Source organism: Pinus tabuliformis, chromosome 4_2 (genome assembly GCF_031772625.1).
Source record: "Pinus tabuliformis cultivar Carrire ecotype Pingquan chromosome 4_2, CPIR1, whole genome shotgun sequence".
NCBI lineage: Eukaryota > Viridiplantae > Streptophyta > Pinopsida > Pinales > Pinaceae > Pinus > Pinus tabuliformis.
The window spans coordinates 104,515,202-104,536,613 of NC_142304.1; the positions used below are offsets into that span (position 1 = coordinate 104,515,202).

The window sequence follows — 21,412 nt, forward strand, 5'->3', positions numbered from 1 at the left end:
ATCATTAGAAATCAACATCCACATTAAAATCAATGCATCTAGTGCAAGAAATGAAATAGAATTAGAAATTACCATCTAAACTGAAATCAATGCATCTGGTGCAATAAATCTTCTTCCCTCTCTCCCCCCTCCATATATATCTATATCTCCCTCCATCTCTCCTTCTTTGTCTCTCTATCTTACCCCTCCAACCACACCTGCTCTGTCATTATATATATATATATCAATCTCTCTGTCCCTCCCTCTCTCTCTTCTTCCCTCTCTTCACTTTCCATCTATATCTTTATCTCCCTTTGTCTCTCTATATCACCCCCAAAACATACACATTCTTTCTCTAATATATCTATCTATCTCTCCCTCCTCCTCTCCCTTTCTCTCTCTCTCTCTCTCTTTTCTCCTTCTCTCCCTCTCCCCTTCTTCTATCTCTCCTCCCTCTTGTTGTCCTCTCTCCCTCTCTCTCCATCTTCCTTATCACACCCTCTCTCTTTCTCCACATTTCTCTCTTTATTTATTTCTTCTTACCTCCCTCTCTCCACTCTCTCTCTCTCTCTCTTCACCCTCCAACTTTGTTACTATGTCCTTCCCTCTTTTCTCTCTCCTTCTCTCCCCCATTCTCTCCATCTCTCCTTATTTGTCTCTTTATCTCACCCCCAAACATACACACTCTCTCTCCATCTCACCCTTGTCACTCCCTCTCTCTCTCAACTTCTCACTCTCTATGTATTTCTTCTTCGTTCCCTCTCTCCTCCACTCTCTCAAGTCCGCTCTCTCATACTTCATCTCTCTCTCTCTCTCTCTCTCTCTCTCTCTCTCTCCCACATCACTCTCCTCCTCTCTCTCAAGTATTGTCTGTCGTTCTTCCTCTCTCTCCCTTTCTCTCCTCTCTCTCTCTCTCTCTTTTCCTTCCAAACCTCCCTCTCTCTCTCACACACTTTTCCCTCCAATCCTCTCTCTCCCCCAATCACTCTCTCTCTCTCTCTCTCTCTCTCTCTCTCTCAAACTATGCTACTATATCCCTCCCTCTTTCCTTCTCTCCCCCCTTCTCTCTATCTCTCTTTCCTTGTCTCTTTATCTCACCCTTAAACATACACTCTCTCTCTCCATCTCTCCCTTGCAACTCCCTCTCTATCCACTTCTCACTCTCCATGTCTTTCTTCATCCTTCCCTCTCTCCTCCTCTCTTGCAAGTCCTCTCTCTCCCTTGCTCTCCTACCTTCCTCTATCTTCCCCCTCTCTCTCTCTCTCTCTCTCTCTCTCTCTCTCTCTATGTCATCCAATCCTCTCACTATCTCCCTCCCTCTCCTTCTCTCTCTTCCCCCTCCATATTTGTGTCTCCATCTCCCTCTCTTACCCTTCTCTACCTCTCACACTCATCTCCCTCTCTCTCTCTCTTCATTCCTCATCTTCCCTATCCTTAAGTTTATCTCCATTTCTCCCTTGTCACCCTCCCTATCTCTCTACCTCTATCACTATATGCCTTTGTTCTTCCTTCCTATATATATCTAGAGTTAATATTTATCACAGTATATTAATATATATTATAATATAACAAATATGTTGTATTAATCCAAAGTTATTAAATTTAATAATATTAATATTATAATATATTAATATGAATATTAGATTTAATAATAATAATAATAATAATATTTTAATATTAATATTAGGATTAATAATGTTTTTTTGCTTGGTATTAATGATTATTTGGCCCATAAGCTTCATCTAAATAATTTTTTAGTGTTACCAAGTATAAAGAGGTTTTATTTATTTACCATACCTCTAGTTTATTTATATTTTTATTTATTTATCATATCTCTTCTATTTATAGTGGTATTTATAGTGGTATTTGGTCCATAGGCTTGGTATATAATTAGATGTTGATTTCTTATCCTATTTGATATATTTTTATTTATTTATCATACTTCTTTATACCTCTTTTATAAAGATGGTATTTGGTCCATGTTATTATTAATTATTTGTCCCATGGTATTTGACCCATAGACTTCACCTAAATATAACATATTTTTTGAGTTTTTGTAAATATAAAGAGGTTTATGTAATGAATATAAAATGAGGTTTTATTTATTTACGTTATTTATATTTTAATTTATTTATCATACCTTTGGAGTAAATATAAAAAAGATTTACCAATTTTGGAAGAAATCACATTGGTAGATTTAGGTCCATGCGTTTCGAACCAACTAATTCATCATCACGGCAATGTTTTATTTATTTACTATACCTCTAGTTTATTTATATTTATATTTATTCACCATACATATGTTTTGAGTGTTCCTGAACCTCTTTATGTTTTAAATTTATATTGTGTTTATACATACTCATAATTAGATTGATTTTTAAGATATGTTAAATGTTAAGCATTAAGTTTAAGTTTAAATTTATATTTACATTTACATGTTTACATTTTTATGTGAGATCTACTCCAGCCTCTGAAGGCAATTAAAAAACTATTAAATTGTGACAAATTTGCTCGATAAAAAGTGGTTGAAATCTGTAAAAAAAAATTCAAAAAAATTAACAGTGTTTGAATTCTGTTTTAATTGTAAAAATGGATTACCGTAATCTGAATTTACAAAAATTCTTGATTTTAAATCTTACATGAATTTCCATAATTTCACTTTTCAATGCATTACACCACGGGTAACAGAAATCTGGCCAGGGGATTCCGTGAATCCGTGGTAACGACTGTGGCTCCGCGAGAAAATCACCTGAGCAGTGCGTCTGCGGACGACCGTGGCCGTTTTGCGCACTCCTGTGTTGACTTTGACGTTCCATGTCTACATGTGACAGCGCAGATGGAATGGCGACACAAGCGGGTGTTGTGCGACAGGTTTCGCAAGCGCCTGAACAGTGCTGCACCGCGATAAGATAAAACACGCAAAGATGGATTTTGTTAAGATAATTGCCTTCATTGATGGAGATGGACTAACATATATTACCAAGTAAAATACATGCTACCATTGTTGATGGCAGTTGCAAAATCAATAATGGACCATAAGAAAAAACAGTTGCCAATGCTTCATCTTCATCATACAAAATCCCCCGTCACTACTATCGCCAACCATGGCTGGTCCCAGGAGGATGTGATAAAACTATGTAAACAGGGTAAACTGAGAGAATCTCTGGACATTCTGCAGCCCGTTGATTCTTGTGTATATATTTCTCTGTTGCAGGCCTGCATTTAGAGGAAAGCAGTGTCAGAATGAAAGTTAGTCCACGCCCACATGGAGGAAATGCAGGTTATGACAGAGAGATTCATGTGCAATACGCTCATCAATATGTATGCCAAGTGCGGTAGCATGGCCGACACTCGCAGAGTTTTTGATGGAATGTCTCAACGGAATGTGAATGTGAATTTGGTGACATGGAATATGATTATATCAGGGTATGCAAGGCATGGGCATGCCGAGGAGGCAATACGAATGTTTCATCAAATGCAAGTAACAACGATGGAACCCGATCCCTTCACTTTTACCAGCGTGCTCTTGGCTTGTGCCAAACTTGGAGCTCTCAAATAGGGTGTGGAGATTCATCGAGAAATTATTCGGAATGGTTTTCAATCTGATGTGTTTGTTGGAAGTTCGCTCGTCGACATGTATGCTAAATGCGGGAGCATTCACCAAGCACGCCAATTGTTTGATAAAATGCCTCACAGAGATACTGTTTCATGGAATGCCATGGTTGCAGGCTATGCTCAGAATGGACAAGTCGAGGAGGCTGTGGATGTGTTTGAGAAAATACCAGAGAGAAATACTATTTCATGGAATGCCATGATTGCGGGATATGCACGGAATGGATACTCTGATGAGGCCTTGGAGCTCTTTCAGAAAATGCAGGTGGCAGGTGTGAAACCAGACTCCAAGACATTTGGCAGTGTTCTTCCTGCATGCGCAACCCTTGGAGCTCGGGATCAAGGTAGGGAGATCCATGGAAGAATAATTACGAGTGAATTTCCGTACGAATTTGTTATGCAAAGCGACCTTGTAGACGTATATGCAAAATGTGGCAGCCTTGAAGATGCACGCAATCTGTTTGACAAAATGTATCAACGAGACGTGGTCTCCTGGACTGCAATGATTACAGGATATGCACAGAATGGTTACAGTGTAGAAGCCCTGAAAATTTTCAAGGAAATGAAACTGGCAGGAGTGAAGCCCGACTGGAAGACATTTGCTCGCGTGCTCCCAGCTTGTTCCAAATTGGCAAGTCTGGAACAGGGGATGGAGATCCATGAAGAAATAACTGGAAGCGGATTTGAGTCTGATGTCATTGTTGCGAATGCTCTGATAGACATGTATGCCAACTGCGGAAGCATAATTAAGGCACGCCATTTATTCGACAACATGCCACAAAGAAATGTGGTTTCCTGGACAACCATGATTGGAGGATATGCCGTGCATGGCTTTGGCAAGGAGGCCCTCTAATTTTTTGAAAAAAATGCAACAATCTGCAATGAAGCCAAACCATGTCACCTTAGTTTGTGTTCTCTCTGCCTGCTGCCATGCATGTTTGGTGGATGAGGGCTGGCTATACTTCAATTGCATGACACAGTATTACCATATGCACGCCTACAATGGAGCACTACGGCTGCATGGTTGACCTTCTTGGTCGTGCTGGCTGCGTTGAAGAAGCAGAAGATTTGATCAATAGAATGCCTATAAAACCCGATGCTACCGTGTGGCGTTGTTTGGTTGGTGCCTGTAGAGCATATAACAATATAGAGATGGGACAACGCGTGGCTGAAATTCTTTTTGAATTGGATCATCAAAATGCGGCACCCTATGTTCTGTTATCCAATCTTTATGCTACAGCTGGCAGATGGATGATATTGAAAAAATGCGTAAAATAATGAAAGACAGATAGGTAAAAAAATCTCCTGGATGTAGTTGGATTGAGGTCAATAAGCAGGTGCATCCTTTTGTTGTAGGAGACGGATCACATCCACAAACACAAGAAATTTATGCAAAGTTGGAGAGTTTGTCGTCGCAGATGAAGGTGGCAGGGTGTGCACCCGACACAAGATTTGCAATGAATGATGTGGAGGAAGAGCAGAAGGAACGAATACGTCGCCACCATAGTGAGAAGCTAGCAATTGCTTTTGGGCTAATCAGCACATCCCCTGGGTCAATTATTCGAATTGTCAAGAACCTTCGTGTCTGTGGTGATTGCTACTCTGCCATCAAATTCATCTCCAAGATTGTTGGTCGAGAAATTATTGTGAGGGATGCCTACCGTTATCATCATTTCCAGGATGGTTTGTGTTCATGTGAGGATTATTGGTGAATGCTGAGTAAAAACAAGTTGTGGACATAATCACTCATAATTACAATCCTTGCTATATTGATAAAGTTTGTGGATGGTGGACGAGATATGATTTTTCATTTCAATAAGTCAAAATTTTGCAATTCCTTTTCTGATCTGGTCTAATCAGTAAGAAACGTCTTTTGAAACGATATATAGACTCATAAAAGCACAGATATATTAGTTGCCTTAAAAATCTCTACAGCATCTCCAGTGGGATGATATGTATGGTTCTGGTTTAGCGTTGTCCCTGGCATCTCATATTGCATGTTTGTTGCTTTCAATCACTTTACCGGATTGTAACCCAACCTCTACTTTCCTTGTTTTATGTCACCGTTTGTTAAACTGTGAATAACAACCAGATCTCTTGCTACCCTGATGCAGATCTTTTATTCCCATAATATATTTACATCTAGATCAATCGACAATGTTAAGAATTTTCTTATGCTGGGACTTTTGCCCTCTTTCCATTCAACCATGTTGTAATACCCTGTTTTAATAAAACCAGCACATCATACCCTAATTATTTTTCCTTCTTTATCGGGTGTGGAGACGGAGATTAGCTCCGTTATATAAACCGTGGTAGAGAAACTTTTCCAAATACATCTGTCCTTGGGGTTTTTTCATGGTTTCTTTCAAGATCCATAAACTATGTTCTACCCAAAACATAAATTCCTTCTATGCCCTCCTAGCGATTAGAAAGAGATAATGATCACTAATCCCAGACATTCATAGAACTATGCTTATATTGCATCTTACTGCAAGTTCTTAGAGCATCCATATGATTGGACTCAACTATTGGATTAAGCTCGTTATGGAAGTACAAGTATTTATGGCATACTTGAGAGTAGGAAGAGAAAAGCCTTCTCCAGATTATATAAGCAATTCAAAGTTATTATTTCAAGAATGATTTCTTTGAGCTCATTTCAAAGGACAATGTTACATAGTCAGCACTTATTTCAATGGTTGGGTGATTGAATTACGGGCCTACCTTAATTATTTTCTTATTCAGGGCTAGTTTGAAGCATTCCTTGGGTAAGCAAATGATCTCGTTGTGGTTATGTTAAAGAGGATGGATATTGACCTAGTGATTAGTCTATTGGATGTTTCAAGATGGATGTTTTAAGATTGAATCCAGTGCAATTCCTTGCACTTTTTTGTATCATTCTTTATCCTTTAGTTCTGGGTTGGCAATAAGGAGAGGTTTTAGGCTGACATGGCCATCAAATGTGCTTGTCGCTGTGGACACGGGAAACCATAGTCTTTGATGTAGGTTTCGGAGATGATAGATTTATCAGTGAGAAAGAGCTCTATAAAATAGCCATACAGAAGGCAAGGATTAAATCCAGATTCATAAAAAAGAATATTAAATTAAGCATTTCTTGCCCTTAGGCTATTTAGCTTAACAAATTAGAAGCTTAAGACCATGTCACAAGGTTTGCAAATTTGGTGCTAGAACAATCCTACTTATTGTAAAACATTGCTAACTACAAAATTCATACTAATAATGGATGGTGAATGGATTTAATCGACAATACCAAATAGTTATCCATGGTTCTACATGGAGTGGGGAAGGAAGTATCAACATGGAACAAAATCTCATTCAAGGAATATGCCAGTAATGATAGCATGTAATTACAAATATCACATAAAATAATGATGAGCCAAGGTAGCCAACAAGGCATGACACTAGAAATGGTGGCGATGTTAGTACTAGAGGGAGGGAAGATGCTATCACATCAACCTTGGGACTTACACCCTTAAGCTAGCTTCTAGATTGGCAAAGCTTTTGGTATGAGTAATGCATGAAAATACTTATATCTCACAATTATTATCCATGTAGAATTATCCGCAACACACACATGGGAGAGGAGCTTAGAACTTAAGTACATTGTGGGCCATCAATTGTTGTCTATGAGAAGCATCATATGATTCTCATGCATATAACTATGTTGCAATAGATAGAGTGAGGCATCACACCTGCACATAAAGGATGGCCCATTCTAAGGCATGTGGAAGGTACTTGGAGTTGTGCTCAACTTTTGAAAAAAATTCGAAAAACTAAGAAAGAAAATATGGCAAGGAAGGAAGAATAAAGTTAGACCAATAAGTTGATTAGGGGTTTAATTATTGTTTAATTTACCAAAGTAGTTGATAAGGTTTGTATGTGAGTTAAATGCATTTATAGTAATGGTAAACTAAACTAATGAAAAGATAAAATGAAAAGAGACCCTATTTATTTATTCACCTTAATATCTGTTGGCTTGAAGGGGGCTTGACCCAGGTTCGAAGTTATTTAGCCAAACAAATCCCTGTACTACTGGCCCTTTCGGCAATAACCCGTGGAGTGTAGACTGAGGTCTCACCCAAAGTAGTATGGGGGATGTTGGAACCAAGTTTCCGCACCCTTGAGATGTCTGAGAGGTCGTTTTAGTCCAACTGTGAATACCTTAGCGCAGGTCACTTCGCGCACTATCCTGACCTGCGAGGCCTATAGAATTTTCCAATGTAGATTAACAAATTATGCAATATACTAAAGCAAAATACAAAATCTACTTCTAAAACAAACTTGTGAAAGTTTAATCGAAGATGAGCAAGATCAAATAGAACACATATAACTGAGAATGAGAAAGCAATCACACATGAACACAAAAAAATACTCTAGGGAAAGCCTTAGCTAAAAACCCTGATCTCTGTATTATCATACAAGTGGAAATATGTTTAGATTACACAAAGAATCAGTTCACAAGCTATCCTGCTCTCAGTACAATCGAACAATACAGCTCACAGACTAAATAAACACAAGATATGCCTTCCTCAACCCTCCAAGCCTCTTATTTCCTTGCGCAGTTTCTCTTGGGGTCCAATGCTGCCACCTGTGTGAATTGGCCTCATCACACACTCACCAAACCCAAAAGTAACTATGAAATCTCTAAGGAATGAATTCCTTCTGCATGCAAGAGATATCCTCCATGGAATATTCCTGCAACTGATAATACACTGTCCCATGATCTGATCTCAATTGGGTCATTGTCTGAACTAACATGCATGAGTTATTTATGAGAGAATATTCAGTTATCTGAAGTGTAGCAGTTACATGCATGTATGCATTAACTAATTGAACTCACAATTAGTTCAACAACCTATTTGAACTAATCTAACTGGACTTGACTCAGTTAACTGAGATAACTAATTACAATTCATCTTTATCTCATTAAGGGATAAATTCTTGAATCAATGAGATAACTGTTGCATGTTTTTACATAGACTTGTTTGATTTTCTCCAACTAATTAACTCAAGATGAATTAATTAATTATTAATCAAACAACTGCTAAGAACAAATTTGAATTTTACTTCTCAATTTTAGTTCAGGGACTAACTAAAATAGGAAGGTATCCTGAAATGCTATTTATAGTAGTGCTAATTTTAGCACTTCTATTTTTAGCATTTCTTGTTGCTATTTTCAACACTCCCTTTCAACAAGAAAGGGATTATCAATAACTCCAATCCTGTCTCTATGGAATTCGAACTCGCATTTTGGCAATGCCTTAGTCAAAATATCTGCATCCTGTTCCTCGGTCGAAACATACAACAACAACATGATCCTCTTGACCACATAGTCTCGAAGATGGTGATACATAGCCCTCTTGAGTCGACACACATGCAACTCACAATCGAAGGTCTTGAAACCTTCTGGCTGCTCAATGTACAAGGCCCCCTCAATCTTCACATTGAGAAATGTTGTCTTCACATCCATGTGATGGATCTTCCAACCCATCTAAGCTGATAGTGCCAACATCGATATGATAGATGAGTACCTTGCTACAGGAGCAAAGGTCTCATCATAGTTGATCCCCTCGACCTATGAGAAACCACGGGCAACAAACCTTACCTTATGTTTCTCAACACTGCCATCCGCTGCCTGCTTTACCTTGTAAGGCCATCTGGGACCCACCATTGACTTGTCCTAAGGTCTTGGGACAACATCCCACACACTGTTCCGAATCATAGAGTCATACTCCTCTACCATGGCATCAACTCAGACTGGTTGCTGCACTTCCTCCTCAAATGAAAAAGGTTCTTACTCTACACACTCCCCAACCAGGGCCATGTAACGAGTGTACCGCTTGGGCGACCTCTTCTGTCTGCGCTGAGAAGATGGTTGTCCCACATTCTCCCGCACATCCAATATCAACTTGTCAGCTTCCCTTGAGTGTTTCTGCCCATCTCTGGAAGACTCAGCATGAGTGGATGTCTCCACTCCCGGATGCTCTGCATGCGGCTGCTCCACATCAATCTGAGGCTCCCCCTCCTTAGGAATTGAAAGTTCGTCCACTGCATGCAACTTGAGCTCCCTCTCAAGTGATACTCGCATGGATTTCTTCTCATCGAACTTCAGATCTCTGCGTACCACTGTCCTCTGACTGGTAGGTAGGAACACCCTACAGTTGTGGGGTGTATCCGTGTACCCCACAAGTATTCCCTACTCAGCTGTTGGATCTAGCTTCTTTTGCTCATCCTTGGTCACATGGCAATAAACCGATGATCCAATGATTCAAAAGTGACTCACATCTGGTCGCTTCCCGGAAAATGCCTTCATAGGTGTCTTCATTCTTAGTATATAGTGCGGGCTTCTGTTCTACAAGTATACTGCTATATTGCATGCCTCAGCCCACGAATGCAGTGGTAGGCTTTGGCCATACCACATTGCTCGAGCTATTCCTACAATCGATCCGCTTTTCCTTTTGGCCACCCCATTCTACTGTAGGTTATGGGGTGTCGTCAAATCTCGTTTAATTCCTTTCGTAGTGTAGAAGTCCTTAAACTGTTGGGAGACTTACTCTCCACCATTGTCGCTATGCAAGGCTTTTATTTTCTTTTCAGATTCTTTCTCTACCAAGGCTTTAAACTCACAAAACCTCAAGAAGGTTTGATCCTTCTTTTGCATAAAGTAAATCCAACATCTACGAGAAAAATCATCAATAAAAATAAGATAGTACCCTTTTTTAGCGGTGGAGGCTGTAGAGAATGGTCCACAAAAATTTGTGTGAACTCGCTCCAAGATTGCTCTAGCTCTACTGTCTCGATCTAGAAAGGAAGATTTCACATACATACCCAAGGTACAACCTTTGCATGTATTCATCTGCTCCAGTTTTCCCTTGGGAAGTTCGGTAGAAATTTGCTGCATGATCTTCAGGGCTCCATGGTGCAAGTGGCCCAATCTTTTATGCCATAGCTCGCTAACATCTTGGCTCTGCACCATCTCAGCATTAGAACTCAATGTAGCACAGTTGTCTACCTCCAGCGTGTAGAGATTCTTTACTTGAATCTCGATTCGCTTGGTCTGTCCAGTGCCGATATGCCTCAAGAATACCTTTTCTTTACTAAAGACTACATCATAGCCTTTATCTTCTAGCATAGCAATGGACACAAGGTTCTTCTTCAAACCTGGTGCATACTTTACATCAGTCAGGGTGAGAGGAGCTCCATGCTCTCTGAAACACAACCATACCTTCACCTGAAACATGGTACTTTTCATCATCGCCCATCTCGATCTACATCTGGAGATCCTTCTCCTCCAAGGTACTAAAAAGATTCTTGTCGCTAGACATGTGGAAAGAGGCTCCACTGTCCAGGTACCAAACACATCCCACCATGGATGAAACCATGCATGCAATAAGAGAGAAATCCAACTCAAACCATGAGGCTAGTGCCTTACCATCAGATCCCTTCGAGGATCCCTTCTTGGATTTATTCTGTGAACAATTCATAGCATAATGGCCCACTTCATGACAATGATAGCATCGCACTTCCGATTTGTCAAACTTCCTTCCGCCATGGGAAGAACTGGATTTGGAATGAGATGCCTTCTCTTTCCCCTTCCTCGCCTTAATCGCTAAGGCTAGATTTTCCTCATCACCTTTCTTTGATGAGGATCCATCTCTGGTGCTTCTTCTTATCTCCTCCTGCATCAGATCCGACCAAAGTCGTTCCCAATCTGGCAGTTTTTCCCTTCCATTTACAGAGTCTTGGTAGCTATGCCAGCTCTTAGGAAGACAGAGGAGCGCAAGACTCACCATGTCATCATCGGTTGTCGTGATCCCTACACTTCCAAGCTCATCCCTGCAGGTGGTGAGCTTGTTCAGTTATGTAGAGATCGTGTCGCACTTTTCACACTTGATTTTCTAAAGCTTGTCTTTCAACGCCAACTTCCTTTGATTGTTGTTGTTCTGATATAGATATTTCAATGTTTTCCACATCAAAAATGGTGTCTCCTTCCCATGGAGGCTCGAGACAATGTGGTGATGAACTCCCTCCAAGAGGATTCTCCTTGCTCTAGCCACACATTTCTTCTATTCCACAAATTCTGTAGCATTAGCTGCTGCTGGCTTGGGGACTTCTTGATCAATGAAGTCCCTTAGACCATTGTCCTCTAATACTGCTTCTATGCGATCTTTCCAGACTATATAATTCGAGCTGCTATCAAGGGCATACTCGAGTCTTAAACCATTGAACGCCATTGGTGAAATTGAGATGTGATAAGAACTCGATTTCTATAATCAGGAACTTGAAACTTCGAACTTCTCCCTTCTTTGTATACTATTCTTCGCTTTAATCACCTTTTCTCTGATACCATGTAGAGTTTCCCACTATAGATCAACAGATTATGCAATATATTAAAGCAAAATACAAGATCTATTTGTACAACAAACTTGTAGAAGCTTAATCGAAGATGAGTAAGATCAAATAGAACGCATATACTGAGAATGAGAAAGCAATCACACATGAACATAGAAGAATACTCTGGGGAAAGCCTCAGCTAAAAACCCCGATCTATGTATTATCATACAAGTGGAAATATGTTCAGATTACACAAAGAATCAGCTCACAAGTTATCCTGCTCTCAGTACAATCGAATAATACAACTCACAGACTAAATAGACACAAGATATGCCTTCCCTTAGCTCTTTAAGCCTCCTATTTCCTTGTGCAGTTTTTCTTGGGGTCTAATGCTTCCACCTGTGTGAATTGGCCTCATCACACACTCTCCAAACCCAAAAGTAACTGTGCAATCTCCAAAGAATGAATTCCTTCTGCATACAAGAGATATCCTCCATGGAATATTCCTGCTACTAATAGTACACTATCCTATCATCTGATCTCAGCTGAGTCTCTATCTGAACTGACATGCATGAGTTATTTATGAGAGAATATTCAATTATCTGAAGTGTAGCAATTACATGCGCGCATGCATTAACTAACTAAACTCACAATTAGTTCAACAACCTATTTGAACTAATCTAACTGAACTTAACTCAGTTAACTGAGCTAACTAATTACAACTCATCCTTATCTCTTTAACTAAGGGATAAATTCCTCAATCAATGGGATAACTGTTGCATGTCCTCACATAAACCTCATGTTTGATTTTCTCCAACTAATTAACTCAAGATGAATTAATTAATTATTAATCAAACAACTGCTAAGAACAAATTCGAATTTTACTTTTCAATTTTAGTTCAGGGAGTAACTAAAAGATGAAGGTATCCCGAAATGCTATTTATAGCAATGCTAATTTTAAAACTTCTATTTTTAGCATTTCTTGTTGCTATTTTCAACAAGGCCTTCACGATCTGTTATAATTTTCTTCGCACAGCCATAACTAGGGGTTGAGGTGATTTTGCACTACCTTAGTAGCAATCTGTGTTACTTCCCGAAGCCACACGACGTATCTTACTTATCTTCTTATAACAATTAGTTATCTTTAGGTAAATAAATACTTTATCTTATATTCACTTTATCAACACTCATATAAATTCACGCATCATATAAACAATAGCAATGCAATTTATATCTGATACATTCCATGCACAAAACAGGAAAAAGATGCACAGAAATGATGTAAAACTTCTCTTTATTACTTCTCCAAAGGTTACAGACTCAACTCGCCCTGTGCACTTAGCTGCAGGGGTCTGCGCACTCAGTTGCAGAGCCTTCTCCTACTCTACAACCTAAAGACACGACTTGACGCTTCAACTAAGACTCAATTTTTCATCATTAAATCTTACTTCGGTTAACTTAACTTATTTACAACTTAGAGACTCGCTCTATTTATATAGTCTCGTGGTCCGCGGACCATGGGTAGATCTCTAAAGCCGACATTACATTACAAAAATGAGGGTAGGAAACCCTATGACTCAATTACAATCTTCGCACTCCGCGCCCATAAAACGTAGAGTATTTACATCAGATTTGGTCAAAATCTAGGCTTTAAGCCCCAAAACTTGCTTTGGGGGATCCCGCGCCCAACAGGCTCCCAACACAAACATCGTGACTCACCCTCAAGTCACTCTATCGGTGCAGAGATCTTCGCACGGAGACCTCTTAACTCTGTCCAAACTGCTGCAACATCAATAACGCACTAAGAATCTGCCTGATGTACCTCCTATACGAGCTGTTTAGAGACCGCTGTATCAAAACTGTTGCCCTGCACTTGTTTATAGTCTCGCGCCTCCTTTCAGCTACCTGGTTCGCTAAGAATGTGCTTCGGTCGGTTAGTCAGATAGTCGGGCCACCCGTGTATGGCTTCAACCAACTGCCATTCACTTGTAAAAATTTCTCTATGGATAAGTTAGTTCTGATACCATGTAGAAATTCCCATTGTAAATCAACAGATTATGCAATATACTAAAACACAATACAATATCTACTTCTGCAACACTTTGCGGAAGCTTAATCGAATTGAACAAGATCAAGAAAACACATATAACTAATAATGAGAAATCAATCACACATAACACAAAAGAAATAATCTAGGGAAAGCCTCAGCTTAAAACCCCAACTTTGTATTATCATACAAGTGGAAAATAGTCATAGAATTACACAAAGCCTTAGCTTGGAAGCCAACCAGCTCTTAGTATAATCTCTCTGCTGCTCATAGACAGTCAAAGGCCTCTCATAAACCTTCTCCTCTGCCCTCCAAGCCTCCTATTTCCTTGCACAGTTTTCCCGGGGTCTAGTGCTTCCTCTTGTGTGAATTTCCACCTCACACTGCTCACTTGACTCATAAATAACTGCACAAACCTGAAGGAGATAAATCCTTCTGCATGGATGAGTTTTCTTTATAGGAAAAAATTCATCCAACTGATAGTACATTGTCCTTCTTCTGATCTCAATTGGGTCTCTGACAGAACTGACATGCATGAGTTATTTATGAAAGAATATTCAGTTATATGAAGTACAGAAGTTACATGCATGCAAGCATTAACTAACGGAACTCACAATTAATTCAAAAAATTGTTTGAATTAATCTAACTGGACTTGACGCAGTAAACTGAGCCAATTAATTACAACTCAATATTACAACTCATCCTTATCTCTTTAACTAATGGATAAATTCCTCAATTAATGGAGAAACTATTGCATGTCCTCACATAGACTTCATGTTTGATTTTTCACAACAAATTAACTCATGGTGAATTAATTAATTATTCTACAAGCAGCTACTAAGATCAAATTCAAAATTTACTTCACTATTTTAGTTCAGGGACTAACTAAAATAGGAATCTATCCCGAACTGCTAAAAATAACAATGCCATTTTTAGCACTTCCATTTTTCATTCTTTGTTGCTTAGTCCAGCACCGGTACCTAAACTACTACTTATAGCAGTGCTATTTTTAGCACTTCTATTTTAGCATTTCTTGTTGCCATTTTCAACATCACTTTTCCTGGGAAAGGTTCTCCATTTAACTTTACTAACTGTACCATGCTTTCGTCTGTGACCTCTTTAATAACATACGGTCCTAGCCAATGCATTTTGAATTTTCCAGGGAATTTGTCAAACTCACTATCATATAATAACACCAAATCGTTCACTTTGAAGGTGCGTAATTTAATATGTTGATCGTGCTAGGCTTTTTCGTTGCTTTTGTACCAGCTGATGAAATCCAGCCAAAAGTTGTTCTTCCTCGAGTTCCTCCAACTACACAAGCCTCTCCTCCAGAGTTCCACGGTCCATCATACCTGTGAGCGCTGCTATGCACAAACTAGCCATGATGTATTCCGTTGGCATTATGAATTCCACTCCATAGATTAGCCGGTAAGGTGTTTGTCCCGTTAGTTTCTTACATGTCGTCCTATAATCCCATAATACTGTAGGTATGCGTAGGTCCAAATCACTTCACTGCGCATTACATACCTTGTTCAGTGCTTCGCATACTTCATTAAATGCTTCTGTGTGAATAGCCTTCTACGCACTCGTTTTCTCCACACTCTGTTGTTCCAACTTGAGGGATTGTTCACGCATTTGCTCCCCCAACGCATGCTTATTGACCATATTCCCCAACACGAAGTTCATGTGCATCTGCGCAGGTTGTTTACCATATGCCTATACCCACCTTGATAGATGCACGTGTAGACCATCCCGTCCATTGTATTTATCCACCACTCGCACTATAGGTTTCCCAAACCGTGAGCACATCATTGTTATGAAACCAACTCAAGAAAAGATAGAAAAGATAGATCAATGCCTTAGAATTCAGCCTCTTCGAGGGGGCAACCTCCTTTACATTACATAAATGAACAATTCTTGGATGATTCAAATGAAAAAACCTCCTTTCTATATATAGGAGTCTAAGGAGTCACGATATAACCTAGCCGACCCAACAATAATAATATAAAGCCACAAAAATAACAATAGAGGGATTCTATGGGGCACAATAATAAAAATATGGGGACAATAAGGGCACAACAATATTAATAAGGGATACAACTACAATAGTAATGGGGTAATCACTAGTATTATAGGGACCTATCATGCCCCTCCTTCAAAAAAAGTGTTGTCCTTAACACTTGAGTAGTTCTAGATGCTTCTGTATAAAATTCTCATCCTCCCATGTGGAATCTTCAATGGATAAATTCTTCCACTTGATAAGATACTCCGAGATTGATCGATTTCGTAGCTATTGAGTTCTTGTTTCTGTGACTGCTTCCATTTCCAATATAATTTTTCCTTCCTCGTCAAGTTCTGGTAATATTGTTTGAACTGGGAGCTTGTCACCTATAACCTTCTTTAAACATGAAACATGGAAAACTGGGGGCACTCGAGACGCTGCAGGAAGCTCCAATTTGTATGCCATAGTACCAATCTTTTGCAACACCTTGTATGAACCATAATACTTTGGTGATAATTTATTATCCTTCTTAGCTTGCTTGAGGGACATTTGTTTATATGGTTGTAGCCGTAGGAATAACCAATTGCCTACATCAAAACTTCTTTCTCTGCGATGTTGATCGGCCTAAAGTTTCATTCTATTCTGTGCCAACACGAGGTTATCCTTTAAGAGTTGGAGGACTTGTTGTTGATGTTCAATGTGATGTTCCATTGCTTGAAACTTAGAATTTTCTCTTAAATATGATGTGATGGATGGTGGCTGATATCCATAAAGTGCCATAAATGGGGTCATTTTTGTTGTTGTATGGAAGGAAGTGTTATACCACCATTCAGCCAGAGGCAACCATTTGACCCATTGTGTCTCTTTATCAAATACAAAGCAATGAAGATATCCTTCCAAACATTTGTTTACTATCTCAGTTTGCCCATCAAATTGAGGATGATAAGATGAGCTATGAGCTAACTGAGTACCTAGACAAGAAAATAATTCTGTCTAAAAATTTCCAGTGAAAATGGGATCTCTGTCACTTACAATAATCTTTGGGTTTCCATGTAGCTTTTGAATTGTTTCCATAAATGCAGTAAAAATTGTACTGGCTTTCAATGGATGTGATAATGCACAAAAGTGTGCATACTTGGTAAGTCTGTCAACTACCACCATGATGACACTCTTTCCCTCAGACTTGGGTAAACCTGTGATAAAATCCATCAAAACCTGCTCCCAACGTTGGCTTGCAATGGATAAAGGTTGTAATAGACCCAGGGTCTTAATTGTTTCAACTTTATTTTGTTGGCAAACCAAACATTCCGCCACAAACTTTTTAATATCTGATTTAAGGCCATCCCAAAGAAATTCCTTCATAACCCTGTGGTAAGTTTTTAAAAGTCCTGAGTGCCTTCCTAAGGGAGAAGTGTGCAATTCCATAAGAATCTTTTGTTTGAGTTGCGAATTCTTACAGAGGCATAAGCGATCTTTGTACCATAATGAATTATTTTGCCAACTAAATGTATCAGATGTACTAGAATCTTTTCGTAACTTTTGAATAAATGCCCACACTTCTTCATCATTCTTCCACTCCTCCCTTGCTTCATTTATCCAATCTGGTTGGATAATAGAAATGACGCACAAAAACGCTTCCACATCCTCATCCTTTCTTGAGAGTGCATCTGCCACCACATTTTGCTTCCCTTTTTTGTAGATGATTTCAAAGTCATAACCCAACATCTTTGTGACCCACTTTTGTTGCTCTTCAGAGGATAATCTTTGTTCTAAAAAGTATTTAAGGCTATCATGATCCATTTTTACCTTGAAGTGTCTTCCCATTAGGTAGGGTCGCCATTTCTTAAGTGCATGTAGTATTGCCAACATTTCCTTCTCATAAATAGCTTTGTGTAAAAACTTTCCCTTGATTGGACTGCTTTCAAAAGCAATGGGTCTTTCATCTTGCATTAAAACAACACCAATTCCATTTCCAGAAGCATCACATTCCACAATAAAGGTTTTTGTGAAGTCTGGTGTAGCTAAGACCGGTGCTTGGCACATTTCCTCTTTAAGATGTTCGAAGGCATTTGTTGCTTCTGGTGTCCATGAAAATGCATCTTTCTTCAATAATGTTGTTAGAGGTGCTACTATTCTCCCATAATTCTTAACGAACTTGCGATAATACCCTATCAACCCGAGAAATCCTCGCAGATGCTTTATGGATGTGGGGATTTTCCATTCCTTAATGGCTTTAATTTTGCTAGGGTCTACCTTAACTCCTTCATGAGATACAATATGACCCAGATATTCCACCTCTTGTACTCCAAAGAAACATTTGGATCTTTTTGCATATAATTGTTTCTCCTCCAATAGTTGTAGCACCCTGTCAACATGTTCAACATGATCCTTTCAAGACTTACTGTAGATGAGTGTATCATCAAAAAATACTAACACAAATTTTCTAAGGAAGGGTTTGAAAATGGAATTCATCAAACCTTGAATTGCATAAGGTGCATTGGTAAGGCCAAAAGGCATGACCAAAAATTCATAATGACCCTCATGAGTTTTAAATGTTGTTTTGGGAATGTCTTCAATCTTCATTCTGATTTGATGATATCTTGATCGAAGATCCAACTTGGTGAAGTAAATTGATCCATGCAATTCATCAAATAATTCATCAATGACAGGAATGGGAAACTTATCTTTAATAGTGAGCTTGTTGAGCTCCCTACAATCCGGACACATGCGCCATGATCCATCCTTCTTGTGCACCAATACTACTGGAGCAGAGAAAGAACTTTGACTATGTTGAATTATACTAGCCTCTAGCATTTCTGCAACCATACATTAAATTTCACTCTTTTGGGCATAGGGATATCTGTACGGCGTGATGTTTAGAGGAACACTTCCTGGAATCAGATGAATAGCATGATCATGATCATGAATAGGTGGTAGAACTTTGGGAGTCTCAAATACCTTGGAATGATTGTCCGAGAATTTTTGGAGATATGGAGAAATAGATGATTCCGATGTGGAAACATCTAGCGAACATAATTGTGCAATTACACTTCTTTGTTCCTTTTTTAGAAGCTTTGTTAGACCGTTAGAGCTGATTATCTTTCCTGGCTTCCCTGCGATACCCCTTAATTCAACTTCCTTTCCTTCCACAAAAAATTTCATGAAGATTTCTTGAAAATTAAAAGCTATTGTACTCAAGGATTGTAGCCATTGGACTCCTAGTACAACATCATCACCTCCCATTGGAATGGAAAGAATTGGGCTAGTCAATACATATTCTCCCATGGATAGCTTGATATTATGGTACTTTCCAAAGCAATTTATCATTCCTCCATTTGCAATCATCACTTGACACTCTGGTGCTGGATATAGGAAGCAATTCAATTCCTTTGCTACCTTACAATGAATAAAATTATGGGTACTTCCTGAATCAATCAACACTATTACCTTTTTCTTCTTGATTTGTCCTTCTATCTTGACGGTTTGAGGAGTGGTAATTCTAGCCAATGCATGACAAGATATGGTCAGATTCATTTCTTCTTTATCTAGGCTTTGTTTCTGGAGTATATCCTCTTCCTTTGGCCTTTCTTGCTCCTTTTCTTCTTCCTCTTCACAATCTATGTAGAATAATTTTTTCTTAGCACACTTATGACCTTTAGTGTATTTGCTATCACAACTGTAACAAAGCCATTTTGCTCTTTTTTCTTCCAATTGTTGTGGTGTCAACCTTATAGGTTGTGGAAGGCTAGGGGTAACAACACTTCCATCTTTATAGTTGTGACTGGTCTGCTTCCTGGTTGCCATAATTTTGCTTTCCATTTTTCTTGCTAACCTGAATGCTTTTTCTAATGAATCAGGTTCCAAAAGGCGAACATCATGTTGGATATTATCCTTTAAAGTCCCTATGAGCACATCAATGCTATGCTCCTTGTTACAGGGAAAAGTGTCTACTCAGAACTGCTCTATCCCACTAAGGTGTGACAACTGCCTTAGAAACAAACAGAGTAAAGCTACTTTCATTTTTCCTTTATGAATTATAGATAGAGAGGAACAGAAAGACCAACCTCTGTCTTGCGCTAATCTCCTGATTTGATTCCTCTCCTCCTTGATAGCCTTTCGCTACTTGTTCCCTTGCACACCCAGCTTCACAAAGTACCCGTAAGATCACAGTAGCATAGCACTATACAAAGAAATAGATCTATAATCATAAACAATCTAGGATCGGATGTAAATTGACCATACAAATGCAGCAAATATCAATGACAAAAGAGCATGGAGGAAAACTTGAATAGCTTTTATTGATAAACAAGAAAGAGCCAAGAGGAGTTACAACTAGTTGTTCTGACCCAACATCAACCTCTCAGCAAGGAAGCCCTTCTTCACCTCATACAAATCTTAGATCACCCAATAATCTGATGTTTGTCTCAAGAAACCAATAACAATTCCTTACAATATGCAAAATTCCAGCCTCTGGATCTCTGGGATGAGGGATCCATATATAGATATCTGTAATGGAGATGAGTCAGCTTATGAGTTAATTAGTGTCTTCCCTCTGATAGTTCTTGCTTCCACTTGGAGATTAATGATCTCTTACTCATCTTTGGTCGAATTCAGAGAGGCAAGTGTCACAGGAGAAGTTTATGGAAGCTTCCATTGCCTCTCCTTCTCGCGGAATGACACTGCCATTTGTCATTTCTCACCCATCACACCCCATAGAAGGGCTTTCTGAAATGCAACGCACCCACACAGTGTACTTAGGTGAGATGCAATGCACTTGGCCAGTGGAGCAGCTGAAATGATCCTGTTTTGACCAATTCTAAGCAGTTTTTCATGGAGAACTTCTGGGAGAAGCTGTAATCTATTGACCTTGTTCCTTTAGTGGTTAGAACAAACACTTTTAGGGACTTAGGATCCCTTGGTTTATGGACATTTCATGCTTGGTGTTGTAGTGCCCAAAAATGTCTATAACAGTTGCCCCCTAAAGCATGAGGTCGTTAATCTTTTGAGGTCGGGTGAAATGCTTTATTATGAGGATCCGAAGTTCTTTCAAGCTGGGAGGAGACCTGTAATAAGATACAATACAATACATTATCTTCATAATATTTTCATGATCTAGCTGAGGCGGGCATTCCCATGCTCAGCTTTATAAATTCATTTTCATGTACATAGGACAGACAATCGTCTGAGTGTAGACTGATGATTCTGGTAGAGCCATCATCCCTTTGATTGGATGATTATCTGTGCAACAATGATGTACATTTGATGTCTTTATTTCCCTGAATATATATCGCAGCCCGGATGTATGAAACTAGATCTGGGGCCTTCAATCTCGTTCGATCTTCACTCAAAGTACAAGTCGATCCATGTGAAAGATGTTCTGGAGTCGAACATGGAAAGACATCGCCTGATTACCAGC

The 21,412-nt window shown here is 39.1% G+C and overlaps 1 pseudogene; it reads left to right on the forward strand.

Moving 5' to 3' along the window:
• Window positions 1-2,661: 2,661 nt before the first annotated feature.
• On the forward strand, window positions 2,662-5,390 carry LOC149168500 (pentatricopeptide repeat-containing protein At1g08070, chloroplastic pseudogene; annotated as a pseudogene).
• Window positions 5,391-21,412: the final 16,022 nt, after the last annotated feature.